General features: G+C 40.5%; 1 long non-coding RNA gene across 1 annotated transcript in view; it reads left to right on the top strand.

The window, feature by feature from the left end:
• Window positions 1-9,579, top strand: part of LOC119258747 (uncharacterized) — a 29,276-nt gene extending 19,697 nt beyond the window's left edge. The window contains exon 4 of the long non-coding RNA XR_005128317.2: window positions 8,802-9,579. This is a non-coding gene — a long non-coding RNA (uncharacterized LOC119258747). The remainder of the gene's footprint in view (window positions 1-8,801) is intronic.
• Window positions 9,580-20,461: the final 10,882 nt, after the last annotated feature.

The raw sequence follows: 20,461 nt of genomic DNA, 5'->3' as shown, positions 1-20,461 counted from the left end.
GGAGTACAGGCCAGAGGTGTGTGTGTGGGGGGGGTGGGGTGGGGGTGAGAGGATTCACTAGAGACAAAGTGGGGAACAGAACAGGCAGATTGCCTGAAATACACTGCTGAGGGGAGAAGTGGGTGAGACAGGAGAGGTCTGCTGCGCCATGTGGGTAGCTCCCTGGCCGGCCGGGGATTGAGCTCGTGCTGCAATGGCTGTGGACAGCCTCATAGGTCTAGTTTCAACTCCTTGCACCACAGGGAGGCCCCTATCCCTAATTTGATTAATTTATACTTTCTAGAATTTTTGTATGTATGCAATCACATGGACCATATTTTCACCAACTGCATTTATTTGAAAATTCATCCAATTTTTGCATGTATCAATATATTAATTACTAATATTAATAATTTGGTCTTTTATGCTACCAAGTACTGTCCCCTACATGGATTTACCACCATGAGTATCCATTGATCAGTTGATGGACATTTGGAACAAAGTGTTCTGAACATTTGTGTATAAGTCTTTGTGTGAACTGAACACACACACATTCTTTTCTCTGGTAAATACCTAAGATTGAAATGATTGGGCCATATGGTCCATGTATGTTTAACTTTTGAGAACTGTTTTCCAAAGTTTTTCATTTTACATTCCTACAAACATTGTTTGAGAGTTCCAATTCATCTACATCCTCTCAACACTTTGTATGATCAGTCATTGTACGTCAAATCATTCTAGTGAATGTGTAATGGTATTTCACTATTGTTTTGATTTTCATTTTCCTAATAACTAATACTATTGAGCATCTTTTCATGGATTTATTTGCCCTCCATATATGTTCTTTCATTAAGTGTCTGTTCAGATCGTTTGCCCATTTTTGGTTGGGTTGTCTGTCTTATATTACTGAGTTTTGAGAGTTTTTGGCATATTCTAAACACAAATTTTTCATCAGATAAGTGTTTTGTAAATACTGTCTTTCAGTCTGTAGCTTGCTTTTCATTTTCTTAAGTGTTTTAGGAAGAGCAAAAGTATTAATTTTGATGAAGTCTAACTTGGCAAAATTTTCTCTGTAATTTGGTCTTCCAGCATGAAAAAATTCATCCTTTTCATCTCTTAGGAGTCTATGCCTATGCAAAGTCAGTAAGTTTCTCTCACACTTGCTTTTAGTAATTTTGTAGTTCTAACTCTTATGTTAGGATATGATTACACTTTAATCAATTTTTATTTATGGTAGTAGATAGGGGGGTAAAAGTTCTCTCTCTGTCTTTTTTTCTCTGTGTGTATCTCTCTGTCTCTCTGCATTTGATGATCCAGTTGTTCCAGAATCATTCATTGAAAACATTTTCTATTCCCCATTGAATTGCTTTAACACATTTGTCAAAATTCAGTTGATTGGCAGTGCCTTTTTACTTACCAAGTGGGATGCTGCCTGATTCATGAATCACTTAATAAAGCCAATTAGATCTCTAAAATACAATCATAATTTTATTTGTAATTTTGGCGCTTCTTACTATACCATAAGAAGAATTAAATGTCAATGTCAGGTGGATATACTAAAGAATAAATGTTGTTATATTTCTTGGATATCTTGCCCAGAAACTTGCCATTGACAGATGGTATTATAATAGAGGGCATTTTTGGTTCAGGTTTTGCATTAAAAATGAAAGAACAGCACTGCAAGAAACACTTTCAGAAAAGAAGGAACCCAACTACCAGCCTCATTCAGAACAATATTTTCTGAATGCAGACATGGATCCCTTGCTTCCACCAAACACTTACTACTTCATACATGACACTGATATCATTATGCCAAAGATACCACATGGGCCTGTGTTCTGCTAGGTGTTCTTCAAAATCAACTAGACTGTAAACTTGAAAACAGCCATTCTAGTATGCATTTTTAAATTTTCCATTGTGCCCAGGTGCTCAATAATGTTGCTAAATTAATTATCAACTGTGATACAGTGTTTATCCTCCGGGTGCTTTCCCTTGTACGTGAAGATAATGTTGACTCATTGTCAACAAGACACATGCATTTAGGATGTTATTTTGTTTTCTTTTATTAGTGAATTTAGTTTTATGCTAATGATAATGATGCTGCTGGTGATAATAATGATAATAACCATAATAAAAAATGACTTTCAACTGGAAAAAAAAACCCTTACTACAAATGAAACCAATAATATATCTTCAAATATGTAGAATGGAGATTGTGGTCATGAATAAAGTTAAGGTTTATTTTATAAAAATTAATGGGGGCCTCCTGGTGCCACAGGTGTTAAATCTCAGTGCTATCAAGCTCTCGCCAGCCACTGCAGCATGAGTTCCATCCTCAGCCAGGGAGCTAACCCACGTGGCACAGCAGACCTCTTCTGTCTCACCCCTGCTCCCCTTAGCAGTATATTTCAGTAGATCCACCTGTTCTGCTCCCCACTCTGTCTGGTGAATTATCTCTACCCCCTCACCTCTGGGTTAGACCCCAGTTCTTGTATCCATAAATAAATAAAATAAATATTAAAAAAATAAAAATAAAAATCAATGGACCATGTGTACATATATGATCATATTGCTATTTTATTCTATTGACCTGTGCGTTTATATTTAACACATCACGGTCTTGATAATTGTGTTTATTATAAAGCCTTGAATCAGGTACCATAAATTCTCCAACTCTGTTCTTCTTTTACAAATTTGCTTTGACTATTCTAGGTCTTTTGCATTTCTGTATGAACTTTACAAAAAGCTTACCAATTTATGCAAAAAACCCATTGGAATTTCGATTGAGATTACATTGATTCTGTAAATTATTTTTGAAGTACCTTCTCATAATATTGTCTTCTGGTCAATGAACTTATTATAGTGTTCTCCACTTATTTATGTCAATTTCTCTCAACAATGTCTTGAATTTTCAGTATATAGGTCTTACTTATCCATTGACAAGTTTATCCTTAAATATTTCATATTTGTGATGTGACTATAAATGGTATTATTTTTACACTTCCATTTTTGAGTATAACTAATGTATATACAAATATGACTTTGTTTTAGTTTGTATTTTGCAACCTTTTTAACCCAGAAATTGACATTTGTAGGGTTTTATGTCAGGTCTTTTTCCTGTTCTCAGGAATCATTGTCCATTGATGCCTAATGCCAAATGTCTGAAAACATTGCTACATATATATTTTTTCTGTTTATTCTTGCTTTCTTGTGTTTTGCTTAAAGTGAAAGGATAAACATGGTCATTGTTATTCCAAGGGGCCTGAAGCAGAGGAAGTCAATCAGATGTTTAGTGCCAGATCAGTAAGGGGGAATAGATGAGTTCAGGTAAGCAGGATCTCCACACAAGAGAAAAGGTGTTGAAAGTCATACAATGACAACTGTATGTGTGGCTTGACAGTTTAGTCCACACTGGAGCAGGAGAATAAAGGGTTAGTCGAAGGAAGAATTCAGGACAAAAACAGTGCAGTTTTTAAATCTATTCCCTTTCCTAGTAGTGCATCCCTACTCTTTGCTGTAGAGTCACTTTGATCCAGTTCAGCAAGATCCATAGACCACTGTGTCACACCTTATGTCCTTCTGTGTGATACTAAAGGAAACTCAATGATAAGCTAAGCAAGGTGTCAGGGCTCAAATTTGAAAAATCACTTGCCCTTGGATGCAGACTCAGAACCAGTGTTTCCCAAGATGTAGTTTCTCATGAATGGATAACCAGCCACCTGCCTCTCCCTTGTCAGCCTGTTGTCTTTTGCCTTCTGACTGCCTCTGCTCCCTCTTTCTCATGTTCCCATTCTACAAAGGGCTGAGCCATATAATGGCAGGCAAATTAAGTTTTGGACATGGTTTTTATTTTTTTAAAGTTCTGTTAGACATTTCTTCACATTTTGTGATGGTGAATCTCAATTTTAAGTGGATTATCAACTTTGCCACAAGTTGAATTTCACAAGTTAAGAGAAGCAAAGAGGGCCAGTTCCTAATGGCAAGTCAGAAGGTGAGGAGAGGTTGCTGCTGATGGATAGAAAGCATTATCAGAAAGTTTGCCCTCGTACTGTTTTAAGTAACAAATATCAGTTTTACCCTTACTGCAAAGCCCAGGTGAGCACTGAAGGAGGAGGTGGGGGTCACTTTAATGTGAGACTGAGTTGCGAGGTTTTAGTCATATCTTTGGAAAGGTCTGGGAACCCTTACATAGAGTCCCTGCAGGGTGTGGGCATTGTGCAACTGTGCTCTCAAAGAGAAAATCAAGGGCAGCTGGTGTCACCAAGAATGAAACAAAAACAATGGGAGACATGACATGGGAAGTGTGACAAGTGCCGTAAAGCTGGGGCGGGCTGAGAAGCAGAGAGGGCCTGACTCTACTCTGCAGTCAGTTGTGTCTACGCAGATGCAATGCATGACCTCAGTTTGGAAGAAGAATAGTAGATTGCCAGAAAGACTGAGTCAGAAAAGGTGTTAGTAACTGTTTTTTAGACCACCAACTGAGTGGCTTATAATAAGAGAAATTTATTCTATCTTCTTGGATGCAGGAAGATAGAAAGCAAGGTGTCAGCAGGGTTAACACCCTCTAGAGACTCCATTCCTTGTCTCTTTCACCTGGTGGTTGCTGGTTTTCGTGGCTTGCAGCCACATCACCCATCACCTCTGCCATTTTCCATGACCTCATCTTGTGTTGCTTCTAAGGTCACTTGCCATTGAATTTAGGGATTACCTAGGTAGTCCAGCATGATCTCATTTCAACATACTTAACTCAAGTACATTGGCAAGTATAACGTTCACAGATTCCATGGATTAGAATGTGAACCTATCATTTTAAGGGGCCACAAATTCAATCCACAACAGAAGGTGGAAGCTTTCCAGATCTTCTTAACAGAAGGTCTTCGATGATCATGTCTCTTGTTATTTTTCAAGTCCTGTCACCCACTGTTCCCCTGACCTCAGGAGGTCATTAATTGTTTTCATTTTCACAAATGAAAGATTTTTCCATGTCTCCATGCTTTTGTATATGCAGCTCCCCCTTTCAGTTTTAATTAACCAAGTTGGGTGCTGGAAGGAAAAAATCAATAGGTTGGGTGGTCGATAGGAGCATGCTTAGGGGATGCAATGAACAGGCTCTCTGGTTCCATGTGTTCATATTTCATAATTAAAACTTCTTTTGGACAATCTAGTTATGTTCTGGAGGCCTCTTTATCATTTTATCTGTCTTTATGTAAGTAAGTTATTCGTGTGAAATGTAAAAAGTTCCTCTCTGAAATTCGATTTCATGTTTACTCATGAATAGCAGCTGCTCTCAAAAGTTCTTCACTTTTGAATAAATTATGTTTACCTCAGAGCACATAAATATCCTAAAGGTTTATTTTGTTTTGTGTCTCAGGAGAAGTAATTGGGACCCAGTGCGCTAGATATTCATAAGGCTGCAGATAACCTGTTTTGGATGCTCTCAGTAGACTGAGGAACAGAAGCTGAGAAGGAGAAAGGCTTGCATTTTGATGGGAGTAGTCAACACGAAGTGAATGACAATGATGCCAGACACAAGATCTATGTGTTCATATCTTCCTTTTATTATCTCATTGTAATTAAAGCTTAGAGTGGATTATGGAAATACACAAACAAATATCTTCTGACTTGGATTTAGCCTGGCATGCTGTGAAATTGTGGTGGGATATGATTGCCTATGTATTATGCATATTATACTATAACAGAGATTTTAATCTGCCATATGGGATTTCTACGTGATCGAAATGTAAGTCTATCAACACAAAGGCAGATGAAAGAATATTGCTTATTAAAGATCATAATAGGAGAAGTTAAGGGGCAGAGAGGAAAAAGAAGTTAGTGTGGGCCAGACACAGAGAAAGTATAGAAACTGGTGCAAAATCAAAGGGACATAGTGAGGAAGTGATTAGGAAACAGATCAAAGGAGGAACCTATTCTGTTATTGTTTTCCCATAAATTCTGTTTTGCTTGCATAAAACACTATCACTGTCAAAACGCTCCCCATAACCTCTCATAGGGATTACCTGGATTCTTGCTCTTTTGTAGTCTGGTGACCACTGTTCACACCCCCACCCAGGAGAGCAAGGGGAATAGCTTATTGAACATTCTTTTTTTTTTTAAATTTTTTTAATTTTATATATTTTTTACATCCCTTTTCATTTTTGCACAATGTGTGGATTTTTATCTTGGTTATACTCTCCATACAATTCCCACCACCCCTTATTTTGACCCTAATCCCCCCTCCTCTTCTTCCCGGCCCCCTCCCCCAGCTCTGCCCCCCTCCCCGCCCCCCGTCCCAGTGTGTCTCTGGTTTATAGTTGCTTGTTGATTTTGATTTTCACTTTATTATAATTAGTCCTTTTCCTGGTCCCTTATTTAGCTTATTGAACATTCTGAAAGGAGGAGAGAGTAAAGAAAACATCACTCACCAGTTTCTCCTTCTCTACCCTGGGACAGCGTGAACAGAGAGAACCTAGAAGTGCCAAGGCCTGGGCATATCCTCCAGGCAGGAGTAAGCTGATCTTGCTCTGTCTTAGCGCTCCAAAGTCCTGGACTGGAGCCTGTTGCTCTGAGATTGAATATCTTTCTGTAATTTAGAGATGACACTACCACCCCCCAGGTGTTGTGAAGATAAATAGGATGTGTATTTTCACATGTTCACTCAAGCAATATTTTTGGGTGCTATGATAAGCACAATTCTAAAAGAACCTGCCTCAACCCCACTACCCCCCAACCCCCCCACCCCCGCCACAATTCATGCTCTTGTATAAACAACTCATTTTAAATGTGGGCAGATCTGTGACTATGTTGGGTGTCACTTCTAGGATGAGATTATGCAAAGATCAAAGGATTTTGTAAATCAATTAATTCTGAGTTAACTAAAAGGGAAATTATTCTGTGTGGGTCTGAAGCAGTTGAAAACCTTCAAAGTATTACAAAGATTCTCCTGCTGGCCTTGAAGCAAGCCACACTGAGCAAAGAAATTAATTCTGCCAACAGAAGAGACACCGAGCCTCAGATAAGACCCCTTCTCATGGTTATGACATTGAAATTGCAGCTTTGTAAGACCTTCCTCAGAGACCCCAGCTACACCATGCCCAGATTCCCAGTGCATGGAAACTGTGAGATATTGCAAGTATGTTATTTTAAGCAGGTGCTTTTCTGGTAATTTGTTACATAACATCATGCTAAGTGCTGGGGATCAAATGGTTCATAAACCCAGCACAAACCTGGCTTCTAAGAACACAAACAAGGAAATTGATGACTATTATCTGATGAATGAGTAAAGAAGTAGTACTTTTGAGTTAACTCTTATCATTGCTTCATCAATGAGCGTGATTCTTTCGCTGTGGACCCACTGCCACCACATTGCAGAGTAAAACAGAGAATGGGAGAAAGAGGATGATATGACCTAGGCAGGGGAGGGAAAACAAAGCTCATTTGATTGCAAGAGGAGAGGCAGAGAAAGAAGACAGAGGGGCAATCCATGTGGATTTGTCTTTCCCATCCCCTTTCTTGTATTATCAGATAAGTGGGGGGAGATTTCACAGAGAAGTATATTGGTTTCCCCTTCTTTGAGTAAACATTGAGAATTTTTTAAGCATGCTTAGATAAGTGCGGAGTCTAACATGGCCCTGCTTGGGCTGCCAGCTGTAAATGGATCCAGGCAGGGGGAGGACCAGAAATAGTGTCCTCCTACCTCCTCCCTCACTGCCCAGCCCTCCTGTCTGCAACCTTTCAACAGCCTGCTCACTTACTTCCAAGAACCAAAACAAAATAGATCTTTAGGATGTTTATGTGCTTAGAGGCAAACTTATAATTTACCCAAAAATGAACAACTTTTGTGAGCAACTGCTATTCATGGAGTAAACATAAAATCAAATTCCAGAGGATGTTCACGTTTTACATAATGAAAGAGATGGTTTGAAACCATAAGAGAACAGGTTACCTTTAATTAGGGAGAGAAAGTGTTTCCCCTTATTAGTGTAATGGTAGCTTGAATGCAAGATCAGACCACTATTAACAAACCAACAAAACCCTTTTTTTTTTTCTTTTTTGGAGCATCTGAACATATTGTGAAGTACAATTGCTGCCAATACAAGCAGTACCTTAGAATGGTGATTATCAACTGGTATAATTTTGCTCCCCAGGGAGCATTTGCGGGTGCCTGTAGATAGTTTGGGTTGTCACAACTAAGGGGGGTGCTACTGGCATTTAATGGATAGAGCCTATCGATGCTGCTAAACACCCTACAATGCCCAGGACAGCCCTCGACAATTAAAACTATCCACCCCCAAATATCCATTTACTGCTGTGGAGAAATGCTTCCTTGGAGATGCACAAGTTGCTAATGGAACATTGAAAGCCCACTGAACTCAGGGTGAAATGGAGGGGCAGACCGGAATTGGCCTGAGCAAAGGATCAGGGGGCTCCAGATCTTTGGGGGTCTGAAGGGAGAAGTCTAGTGGGGAAGGCAACTCAGATAAGGGGTGTTATCTATAGCGGTGGGCCAGGTCAGGGAGAATCTTTAAGGCATACACAGACTCTGCACTTCATTCCAAGGTCCTGAGGGAGACATAAGAGGGTTTTTTTCCGCAAGGTCATAACAGGAGCGGGTTTGTCCTTTAGCATTTACAAAAGAATTCAACTTCTTATGGATTCTTTACAGTAACTCAGTGAAGAAGGAAGGAGGCTGTTATTTCTATTTTTAAAATACGTCTGTATTTCTTGACTTTCCTATGTAATGGGACATAAACGGCCCTCCTGCCTACCACAAGAGGAAATGCTAGCGAAGAGAAAGGAAGTGATACTTTGTTTTCTCCTTGCAGAAGTGGCGAAGCTGTGTATAAATGGATCACGATTGCCTTTTTCATCCACTGACCACAAATGTGTTGCTCTGGTTATTTTCCTTTCGATGAACCTCAAATATGAATCAACCAACATCAAACCAGATGTTAGAAAGTGTGGAAAGAAGAGCCACATGGAGAGGACAAGTTGCCTTGATAAATGGATTTGAATGACATGCTGGGGTTCAGATCGAAGTACAGCACATTTAGAGCATCTTGCTTAAAGTTTGGTTTGTTCTTTTCACGTATTTTCATAGAATGCCTAGTCATAGATTATAAACAGACTGCTTATGTGCTGACATTTCTGGGAGGTACAATGAAACTCCTCTAACGACCATTATTTGTGATATCTCCACCTGTGCTGTCAGGAAGGGGAGTGTTGTACTTTCTGTTCTGCAAGTGGTAAGGGGAAAGATTCTGTGAATAAATTGCATTATTTTCTGGCCCAGGGTAATGCTGGCTTAACAATTGCTCTGATTTATCTGGGAGATATTTAGCAATAAATACAAATTAAGTTGAAGACCAGAATAAATTCGAGAAATCATTTCCAGCAGCAGTCATGATTATTTTAATCATTTTGACATTAGAGAGTAGGCCAATGGTTCATCTTCTGCATTTATTTTTCCCAGCTATACACAACAGAGGACACTTACATTCTAGAACTTTCGATGACTCCTTCTATTTTCAAAACAGTTCAAATGTCTGGGGTGCAAAGCCTTTCATGGTCTTTCCCCATTTGCTCTGCCTGCTTTTCATCCCCCCATTTAAGATCCTAATATGGAATTTATGCAGGAGCCCCTGGCACCCCTTGGTTACAATGCCCATTTTAAACCTCCTTGTTTCTAACAGTGTTGTCTACACTGCCTGAACATTCTCCCTGCCAAACTCTGCAACAGTTCAAATGATGAGTTGGCTGGGGGTATAGACAAAATAACTATGCTTGCAGACCCCGATTTTAGGAGTCACAGCCAGCCAATCTCCTCATCCTTTAACCTATACATGAATGTCAGTGTGATTCTTGCATTGGTCATTTGCAAGTAGATTATCTCTCAACTCTGAAGGATTCCTTTTTCTCTTTTGGGAATTACCATCTGATCCACAGGTTTTAGGTGTGGACCTCTAACAGCTGTATCTATGTGTTAGTACCCAGCATTTTTAGGGCTATTGCTTGACACCCTGGAGTATTTTTTTTATGGAAATTTTTAATTGGGTTGCAGGATGAATTAGGTCATACTCATTATGTGATGGGAGCTGCAGCTTACAAATGTAACAAATGTGAAGCAGCTGTCTTTACTGTGGATCTGCTAAGGAAATAAGTCCCCAGAGAAAGAAAATATAACAAATCCATACAGAGAGGATATCAGAGATGGAAAAAGAGGCTTGGAATCTTCAAAGACCTCAATTTCAGTTCCTTTCCAAAGCATATCTCAGCAGCATTCCTGTTCGGTAGTCCATGAAAAACAGTATCCTAATACTAAATTCTCACCTTTTAATTTCTTTCCTTATCATTTGCAGATCACAGCATAGTAGACTTGTTTGATGGTGCAAATTCTCTCTCAGCTTTAATTATTTTTCCTCTCATCTTCAACTCAGAATTAAAATCTTTATCTTCTTCCCACATAAGACACGTATAAAAGCATATTCTTACTTTCCTCTAGTTGGTCTTCAGTCAACCCTGCTTCCATTTCATAAAACATTGTTTATCATCTCATTTTAGCTCTAAATTGCAGCTGCCCAAAGGGGAACAAAGAGTCTTGCCAATGCTCCAGCACCAGAACACAACCACTCTCCTCAGGGAGGGAGATAAGTAGAGCTCTCAGAGTCCTTGGAGATCTTGGGTCCATATATGTTTCCTCTATATCACTTGTTACCGTTAAACATTCTGTACATCTTATTTATTACTTACTATCTGTCTTCCCCCCTCTCTATTCAAATAAAAGTTCTTTTAATTTTTGTAAATTTATAAAATCATCCTATTATTATTTTCTACTTTTATCAGGGGAGAGTTGGGCTGGAGAGGGAGCTGGCAGTCTCTGATAGCTTCCCATTTCCAAAAGTTGCATCCATTTGCCTAGACTAGCTTGTTACTTGCACCACAGAATCCTTACATAACGTGAATAATAAATATGAAGATTAAACTGCCCATTTAACAGGGTAAACTGTATTTAAAATCCTTTTCAGAATTATGTAAAATATCACAATAAAATTGCAACAAAGTCTATGATGTGCAAACTTTTTAGGACAAATGGTCCAGCTTTTCAAGAACAATAAATTGCATGGAAAAATAATAAAGAGAGGGAGAGACTTAAAAGCTTTAATAACCAATTATAATAATTTTAAAAGTATAAACATTTTTGAAGTAACTGAGAAAATGTGTGCATTGACTTGTTATTTAATGATGTTAAGAAATCTGTTAATTTTTAAATAATAGTATGTGGTTATATATTTGTTTAAATTCTTTTTAAAATTTTTTTATTTATTTATGCATATAAGAACTGGTGTGTAAGCCAGAGGTGTGGGGGGTGAGAGGATTCACCAGAGTTTGGGGAGCAGAACAGGCAGATCTACTGAAATACAATACTGAGGGGAGCAGCGGGCAAGACAGGAGAGATCTGCTGCGCCATGTGGGTTAGCTCCTGGGATCGAACTCATGCAGCAGTGGCTGGCAATAGCTTGATAGTGCTGTCTTTAACCCGTGCGCCATAAGGGAGGCCCCTGTGGTTGTATTTTTAGAGAGAATTATCTTTTAGAAATATATACACAAAAATATTTCAGATGAGTTGATATGCATCAACAGAATCAGGGTGTGGAGTAAGTGAGAGTATAAATGGAGGAGGAATGGCATGAGCAATTAATTGATGGATCTGGCTTATGAGCACGTGGAGAGTCCTAACAATATTCCCTATTTTTTGTATATGTTTAAAATTTTCCGTAATACCTTTTTTTTCAAAAAAGTTTTTCTTTATAATTACCAACTTGGAGATCTAAAAAAATAATGTGAGAAGAGAACTGCAAAACTGTTTATGTAGAGATTGTACTAATTACTGTCATGGTTTAGTAGGGGAGATAGGCAAGTAAACATGCAATTATAATACAATGCAATTAACTTCTACACTAGAAGTATCACAGGGTAGTATGTGTGTGGGTGAGGGTCATTCAACTCAGTCTGAGGTATTAGGGAAGAAGAAAGATTTACCCAGGATTGAAATAAAGTACAGCTCTGTTTGGCTACCATGGTGATGAGCCCCAAGTGTACCTCCACCTACTACTGCTACTGGCCTGTGTTTTAATTAATCTCTTTATGTCCTCTGAGACGCCTACTCATTTGAAAAAGTCTTTTAATTTGTACCCTCTGCACCTCTTCACTTTAAAGGAATCCTGACACTTCTGGAAGACATTGCTCCTGATGGGCCCTCCTGACTGGAGATCCCAGCCTGGTTCATGGAGGGAACGTGGGGGGCAGGCAGGGCACTGACTTTCTCCTTCTGGGTGCCATCCCACCTCCTGCCTTCTCTGCAACCTGGCTCCTTTTTCTCATCTTATGTCCTCAACCTCTCATGTCCATTGTTCCTTCATTGTACAACAGTGTTCAAATTTTTTGCATCCTAAAGACAGAAGCAAACAAAAGAAACCCTGACTGTCTGTGGGCCGTTACCTAAGTTCTTTCTCTCTTCACAGTCATTCTTCTTCAAGAATAGTGAATACTGGGGCCTCCCTGGTGGCACAGGGGTTAGTCTCGGCGCTATCAAGCTATAGACAGGCACTGCAGCATGAGTTCGATCCCTGCCAGGGAGCTGACCCACATGGCGCAGCAGACCTCACCTGTCTCACCCACTGCTCCCCTCAGCAGTGTATTTCAGTAGATCTGCCTGTTCTGCTCTCCATTCTGTCTCTGGTGAATCCACTAAAAGTCCCTATACCTCTGGCCTACACCCCAGTACTTGTACGCATAAATACATACAAATAAATCTTAAAAAAATAGAATAGTGGATACTTAATCTGCACCTCTTTTCCTCCTCCTCACCTCCCAGGTGCCCAATGGCTTAATGACTTCTAGCCTTCCTTGAGCAGGCAAAAATGTCCGACTATGTCTTTCAGTCTGTCTAAATAACCGGATTCCAACTACCCCTCAATTTGTTTGCATAGCCCACAGCCTGCCGGTGTGTAAAGGAGGCAGAGCAAGCACAGTCTCCAAGTTCCTGGCCCCAGTTCATACCTACTTCATTAAAATACTAAAGTCTCTGCCGAGGGGAGGAGCTGAGCCTCCATGTTCTGAATATTTGCTGTATGTGGAAGCGTGAACCCCCTGGGCATGCCAAAAATGCCCAATACCTGCAGCATCCAATCACCAAGAGCTTTCTTGTCTCCTTTCTGTCTTTATCTTCCTCAAAGGACCTTCCCAACAGGGACCCAGGGAGATTGTGAAGTAACTCACATTCTTTGCCCCCCATTACTCGTGGATAGAAAATTTCTTTCTCTGATAAAATTTAAGTTTAGTTTACTTAGGCACTAACTTATTGAACCTGGTAACATGAGTACCTCACCCCCCCAATTCTTCCAGATCTTCCAAAAAAAAAAAAAATAATAAGCTCTTTCCCTGCAGTTGTTTATTCACACTTGGTGACTTTCATGGAACCACTAAGTGTTAATATTTTTGTCATTCCTCAACAGGATAGAAATAGATTCAAGTCCCCAAAGAATCCAGATGAAACCGCAGATGTCCATTTCACTTCAGTCTGAGCTGCAGTCTGAAAGTGAATGTATCCTGTCAGTATGGGACACCTGGCCTGCTACATAGCAATACCCACAGGGAGTAGGGGTTCTAGGTCACTCAATTTTATGGGAAAGCACAAAAGGTTTCCAGCACTGCTTCTGTAGGGGAAAGGGGACCTGGATCTAGGTCAACACAGCAGGTACAAAGGAAAGTTATGAAGAAAAAGAGAAATATAAGGGAGCGGAGGCAGAAATAGGCCAGCTGCTTCAGCAAAGAAACTAAGCTTCAAGAGTACTGGGGAGCTGTGATAAAATGTAACTTATGTTTGATAAAATCTTAAAGTTCCATCTTGGTTCTTCTTACTTCATTATCATCATTGGCTATTTCTTCATTATTCTGATGTAGTCATTTTAGCTTAGTCACAAAAGGTATCCTCATTGTGGTTTCTTCTCTTCTCTATTCTTCATTTCTTCTCTTAATTTCTGTAATAAAGAGCAAAACATGGCTGGGCATGGTCTGCAGCCACAAGTTGTAAGTATTCAAACTTGGCAGTTTTCACGTAAAATCTTTTAGCTATTTGAACTTGCAAATTAAAAAAAGTTTCACTCAAATTTTCTTCTTTCAGCATCTCCAAACTCAATTGGAGAGTACTGATGGTTCAATATGCATCAAAGAAGGATACTATTATTAACATCACATCCTTTCCTAAAAAATACTCTCCAGAAAAAAAGCATTTCTGGGATGTGAGTTACTTGGTCACAACAGAGCAATATCTATTAATTTGCATATCTTAGGATCTAGTTGCAGGCACCAGCTTTTGTGGACAGAATGTTACTTGTAAGTACATAGTGCTATCAACTTTCTACTTAGCACATAATCATAGACGAGAAATTTGCAATGAATGCACCCAAGGTTACTAGTATACTGCTCCGCTGACATTTTTACTCTAAGATAGCAAAGGGAAAAAATGAGGAATTTTCAAAAAATTTTTTTGTTTAAAGATTTATTTATTTATTTATACAAACACTGGGTACAGTCAGAAGCGCGGGAGGGTGAGAGAATTCACCAGAGCAAGAGCAGGGAACAGAACAGGCAGACTGAAAAGATACACTGCCGAGGGGAGCAGCAGGCGTGGCAGGAGAGGTCTGTCGAGCCATGTGGCACCCTCACCAGTGGTCAGGGATCGAACCGGCACTGCAGAGGCTGTGGGCAGCTTCGCAGCCCAGCACTCAACCGCTGCGCCACCAAGGGAGGCCCAAATTTTCAAAATCTTGACTCACAGTTACCTGCTATAAAGCTCATAGAGCTTGAAATCCTCTTCCCCATATCCTAAAAATATTGACACCAAAGTTCCCAGCAATCACTGAAAAAAAGCTGAATTTGTATCTTATAACTCAACTTTTCTAGTCATAATTTTAAAAAGTGTCACATAGTAAAATAAATTGAGGAAAGTTTAAGGACCAAAAATTACAGTGACAATCCTTTGCATTATGGTGATAGAGTGGTTATAACTAATCACTGAGAGATGTTAAATGAGAGCATTTTTTATGCTCAGTACTAACATGAAAGATACAAAACAAACAAACAAAAATGGTCCTTGCCTTTGGGATGGCTGATAATATAGTGAAGGTGGAGCATGTATGCATGGTGGTAGGCAGAAATGGGGCAGGCCCTGGGACCATCCTGGTGGCTTCAGGGATAAGTCTCAGTGCTTCTACCCACTGCAGCCCACTGCCTAGGCCTGAGTTCGATCCCTGGCCAGAGAGCTAATCCCACATGGCACAGCATACCTCTCCTGTCTCACCTGCTGCTCCCCTCAGCAGTGTATTTCAGTAGATCCGCCTGTTCTGCTCCCCACTTTGTCTCTGGTGAATCCTCTCACCTCCTACACCTTTGGCTCACACCCCAGTTCTTCTACATAAAAATAAATAAATAAAATCTTTAAAAAAAAAAAGAAATGGTAAGCCCCTGAGGAGCCAACTGCTTGTGGACACATACCTTCTCCCACTTAGTAGAGCAAACAATAATCTAGGTTCTTTGTGAAGAGATTTTGAAGATGTAATTAAGATTCCAAGTCAATTAACATAAAGATAAGGAAATTTTATCTAGTTGGTCCTAACTTCATCACACAGGCCTCTTAAATCTGGGCCTAGTGTCAGAGATAGGGGGCATCAGACCCCGTGTGAGAGGAATTTAACATGAGGAAGATTGTTGCTTGAAAATACAGGGGCCATGTAACAAGGAGTGTTGGTGGTCTGTAGTAGATGAGAGTGGCTCCTAATAGCCAGGGAAGAAAAAGGACCTCAGTCCCACAACCACAAAGGACTGAACTGGGCTAACAGCCTGAATGAGTGTAAATGTGAATTATTTTGCCAGACACCCCTGAAAGGAATGCAATCCAGCCAGTACCCTGACATCAGCTATAAAAAGCCCAGAACAGATAACCCAGCCAATCCTGCCTCAATATTGACTTATAAAAAATATGAACCCATAAATGAGGGTTGTTTCCATCAGGAAACATATATTATCACCTAGGAGAACATTTTCAGTGGAGCTAAGAAACAGAGATATAGACAATTCACTTATCTAACAAACACCGAGCACCCACTACTTAGCAAACATTCTTTTTTTTTTTTTAACATTTGTTTTGCTGTACAAGACTGATTTTTTTTTTTTTAAAGATTTATTTATTTTTATTTACACAAGCACTGGGTACAGTCAGAAACACGGGAGGTTGAGAGAATTCACCAGAGCCAGATCAGGGAGCAGAGCCGGCAGAAGGACCGAAGTACACTGCTGAGGGGAGCAGCGGGCGGCAGGAGAGGTCTGTGCGCCATGTGGGACCCGCCTCCGGTGGCTGGGGAGCAGCCGGGGATGGAACCGGCACTGCAGAGGCTGCGGGAAGCTTCGCAACCCAGCGCTCAACCGCTGCGCTACCCGGGGAGGCCCCATACTTAGCAAACATTCTGCCAGGCGCTCAGGGAGATTTAGGACTCTCGTTTCTTCAGTTACACACCAGCTCGTGGGCCAGTAAATATACAATCACCAAACACATTATTAAAAGCTGCATTAAGCACTATAAAGGAGAAGTGTAGGAACCATGAAAGAATAATGTTTAGACTGGGAAAGGATCAGGGAAGTCCCCTCATAAAGCAACATGTGAGCTGAAGTCTGAAACATGGATAGAAACCTTCAGGTATCCAGTGGCGAGCAGCGTTCCAGGCAAGGAGGCCAACATGGGTGAATGTCTTCCAGACCCCAGTGACAACCAATGGGTGGTATTCACAGTATTAATTTGAGAAGAAAGATCAAGAATTCAGTTTAGGACACAATTACCTAGAGATGTTGGGACATAATAAGAAATACACAATTGGTCTCTGCTCCTGGTTCCTGATATAGAGCTTCAAAAACCCTAGTAATTTCCAGAGTGATAGGGTGGGAGAAGCATGTTTTATTATTCATAATAAGCCCCTTTCAACCAAATCTGAGCTTATGCGAATGAGGTGACTCTCAAAGGATGGAGGTTGGTTGCCAGAGTAACTAACCATGTGACAAGAAGGTTTAGAAATTTCCCTCTCCCCCACCACTCTTCCACCCCCATTCTTCATCCCACCTCTGGGAAAGAAAAAGGAGCTAGAGATTGATTTAATCACTCGTGGCCAGTGAATTAATCAATCATGTAAAGGATCTTCCAATGAAACATAAACAGCAGGATTCAGTGAGTTTTTAAGTTGGTAAATACACTGAGGTGCTGGACGGGCATGCACCCCAACAGGGCAAAGCAGCTCTGTAACATACTTCCATCCCTTGTCCTGTATATCTCTTCTATCTGCCTATCCTGAGTTGTATCCTTTGTAATAACCCAGGAGGAGTGAGTAAAATGTTTTCCTGAGTTCTTTGAGCGCTTCTAGCAAGTTGTGGAACCTGAGAAAAGAGTTGTGGGAAGCCAAGATTTACAGTCATACTTGGTTAGAAGTACAGGCAGCTGGGCCTCCCCGGTGGCCCAGCGGGTTGAGAACTGCACTGTGAAGCTGTCCGCAGCCTCTGCAGCGCGGGTTCGATTCCCGGCCAGCCAGGGAGAAACCCACATGGCACAGCAGACTTCTGCCTTGCCCGCTGCTCCCCTCAGCAGTGTCTATGGTCTTTCTGCTCCGTGCTCTGTCTCTGGTGAATTCTGTCACCCTCCCACACCTCTGGTACCCCAGTACTTTTTTAAAAAAAAAAAAAATTATTTATTTATACAAGCACTGGCTATAGTCAGAAGCGTGGGAGGGTGAGAGAATTCACCACAGCCAGAGTGGGGAACAGAAGAGGCAGACTGACGAAGTACACTGTTGATGGGAGCAGTGGGCGCGGCAGGAGAGGTCAGCACGCCATGTGGGACCCTCACCTGGTGGCCGGGGATTGAACCAGTGCTGCAGAGGCTGAGGGCAGCTTCGCAGCCCAGTGCTCAACTGCTGTGCCACCAGGGGAGGCTCTGAACCCCAGTTCTTGTATAAATTAAAAAAAATCTTTTTTTTTTAAAAGAAGAAGTACAGGTAGCAACCTAGGACTTGAGATTGGTGTCTGAAGTGGGGACAGTCTTGTGAGACTGAGCCCTTAACTTGTGGCTTCTAATATTAACTCCAAGTAGATAGTATAAGAATTGAATTGAATTGTTTCATACAAGTGGTGTCCACAGAGAATTGGAATGTATTTTGGTGTGGGGAAAACCCCCAAATATTTGGTGTCAGAAGTGTTATGAGTCTAGGAAAAAGAAAATAACTTTGTTTTTCAATTTTTTTTTTTTAAATTTTTTAATAGTTTTTTTTTTAAAATATTTATATATTTATTTATACAAGCACTTGGTACAGTCAGAAGCGTGGGAGGGTGAGAGAATTCACCAGAGCCAGAGCGGGGAGCAGAACAGGCAGACTGACCAAATACACTGCTGAGGGGAGCAGCAGGGGCGACAGGAGAGGTCTGCGTGCCATGTGGGCCCCTTGCCGGTGGCCGGGGATCAAACCGGCGCTGCAGAGGCTGCAGGCAGCCTCACAGGTGAGCGCTCAACCGCTGCCCCTTTTTAATTTTTTAGATGCCTATGAGATATTTACAGGGAGATGTAGTAGGTAAGTGGATGCAGGTTTGGAGCTCAGGAAATAGATTTAGGCTAAGAGCTAAATTATAATTTGCTTATATTTCAATAAAATTTACTAAAATTATAGAAACTGAAAAAAAAAAAAAAAACCACTGGTGGGTATATGAGAAATTAATCTCCAAATTTTGTGCCTATTATTACCAGGGAGCGATATCTGAGTGTGCCTTTAATTTAGTTCTTATTTTCCTCAAAAAGAACAAAGCTTATTCTGGTGATTAATGCTCTCAAAACCCCCGGGAGTCCCAGCTGGCAGCCATAGTAGCTGTTCGAAAGCCAAAGAGGAAACGTGTTTGTGTATGCTTAAAAATGGAGTAATTAATGATGTGGGAAAAATATTTTTCTTTTATTTGCTTCTGAACATGATGGTTTTGTATGATGAAGGATAAAGTGCTAGAATTAAATAGGAATGCTACAGCAAAAAAAATATGTGAACTGATGTCTGTATTGTATGAAGAATGCTCGGATGGTTAGCAGATCTGCTACAAAAATCTTACAGCATCTAGAGAACTCTCAAAGAAAAACCCCTAGACAATGATGCCACCCACAAGAGCTTTGGGCAGGCTGACAATATTAACAAGAATTGAGATGTGCTTTATTGCTAGGAGATGAGCTGGGCAAACTTTCCTGGTAGCAATGGTGGGAGTATTTTTTTGTGAAGGGGATATGGAAATGTTGGGGACTGGCAGCATTGGAGATAAGATGTGACTGTTTGGCCCACACTCTTTGTCAACTTGTTTCATAGTCATCCTTAAGATCTCAGGTCAAATTCAAGGAAGCTTAACCTAATTGCCCACAGCTTACTTCTCCCCAACCAGGTCAGGCTCCTGTCATAAGCTCTCATAGAGTCCAGTCCTTCTTTAACAGCACATATACCATTGTAGTTAAATCAATCATGTGTATAGGATTAGAGATTTCAGTCCACAGCTCTGGTGAGCAAGATATACAACTTAATATATACTTCAAGATTCCATTCAACCATGGTGATAGAAATATAGTTTTAGTCAATTTGGGCTCCCAAAGGATTCTACAATTCTGTAGGACTAAGATTCTGTAATTGGAAAGTGGAAGCGAGGAAAGGAAGGCATTGGGGATGATCACCTTGTACTTGTCCTTAGCATCATCTGTCCAGGAAGCTGTTGTTAAGATACCTGGGGTCCTATGTAGTTCTGTGTCTGTAAGCACCTAGGCTATTGACAACAGCATGTAGAAGACACCTTTGGAAAAGCTTTTTACCCTGTCATGGCTCCTCTGGGGTGATGAACACAGCCTCATTATTGAACAGGGAGAAGGCAAGGAGAGGAAAACAAATAGCTAGAGAGAGAAAACACTGGTTAATATTTTGAAGTAGTAGTTGAAACATATTCATTCTGTCTAAGAACATGTATTGAAAGTTATGTGGGAGATATCATTTGTCAGTTGTTAACAGCTCTATGTCTAACGTAGAAGTTTAAACCTCTTTTAAAAAGGCAAAGGAAAAGAATGTAAATATGCTCTAAAGGGTAGAAACAACCCATGTCCACTGATGAACAGAGAAACAAATACTGTCTCTACATACAATACCATTGTTCATTCTTAAAAAGGAAGGAAATCCTGTTTCATGCTCTAACATGGGTGTACTTTGAGGACATTGTGAGTGAAATATGCCAAACAGAAAAGAACAAATACTGTATGATTCCAATTACATGTGATGCTGGGGGTAGTAAAAATCACAGAGAAAGAAAATGAAACGGTGGTTGCCAGAAGCTGGGGAAGAAGGGACTGAGGAAGTGTTATTAATGGGTACAGAGTTCC

The sequence above is a fragment of the Talpa occidentalis genome, unplaced genomic scaffold (genome assembly GCF_014898055.3).
Source record: "Talpa occidentalis isolate TD23 unplaced genomic scaffold, MPIMG_talOcc4v2.1 talOcc4.5, whole genome shotgun sequence".
Lineage (NCBI taxonomy): Eukaryota > Metazoa > Chordata > Mammalia > Eulipotyphla > Talpidae > Talpa > Talpa occidentalis.
Note: the sequence above shows the minus strand (reverse complement) of the source record. Positions and strands in the feature narration are given on the sequence as shown.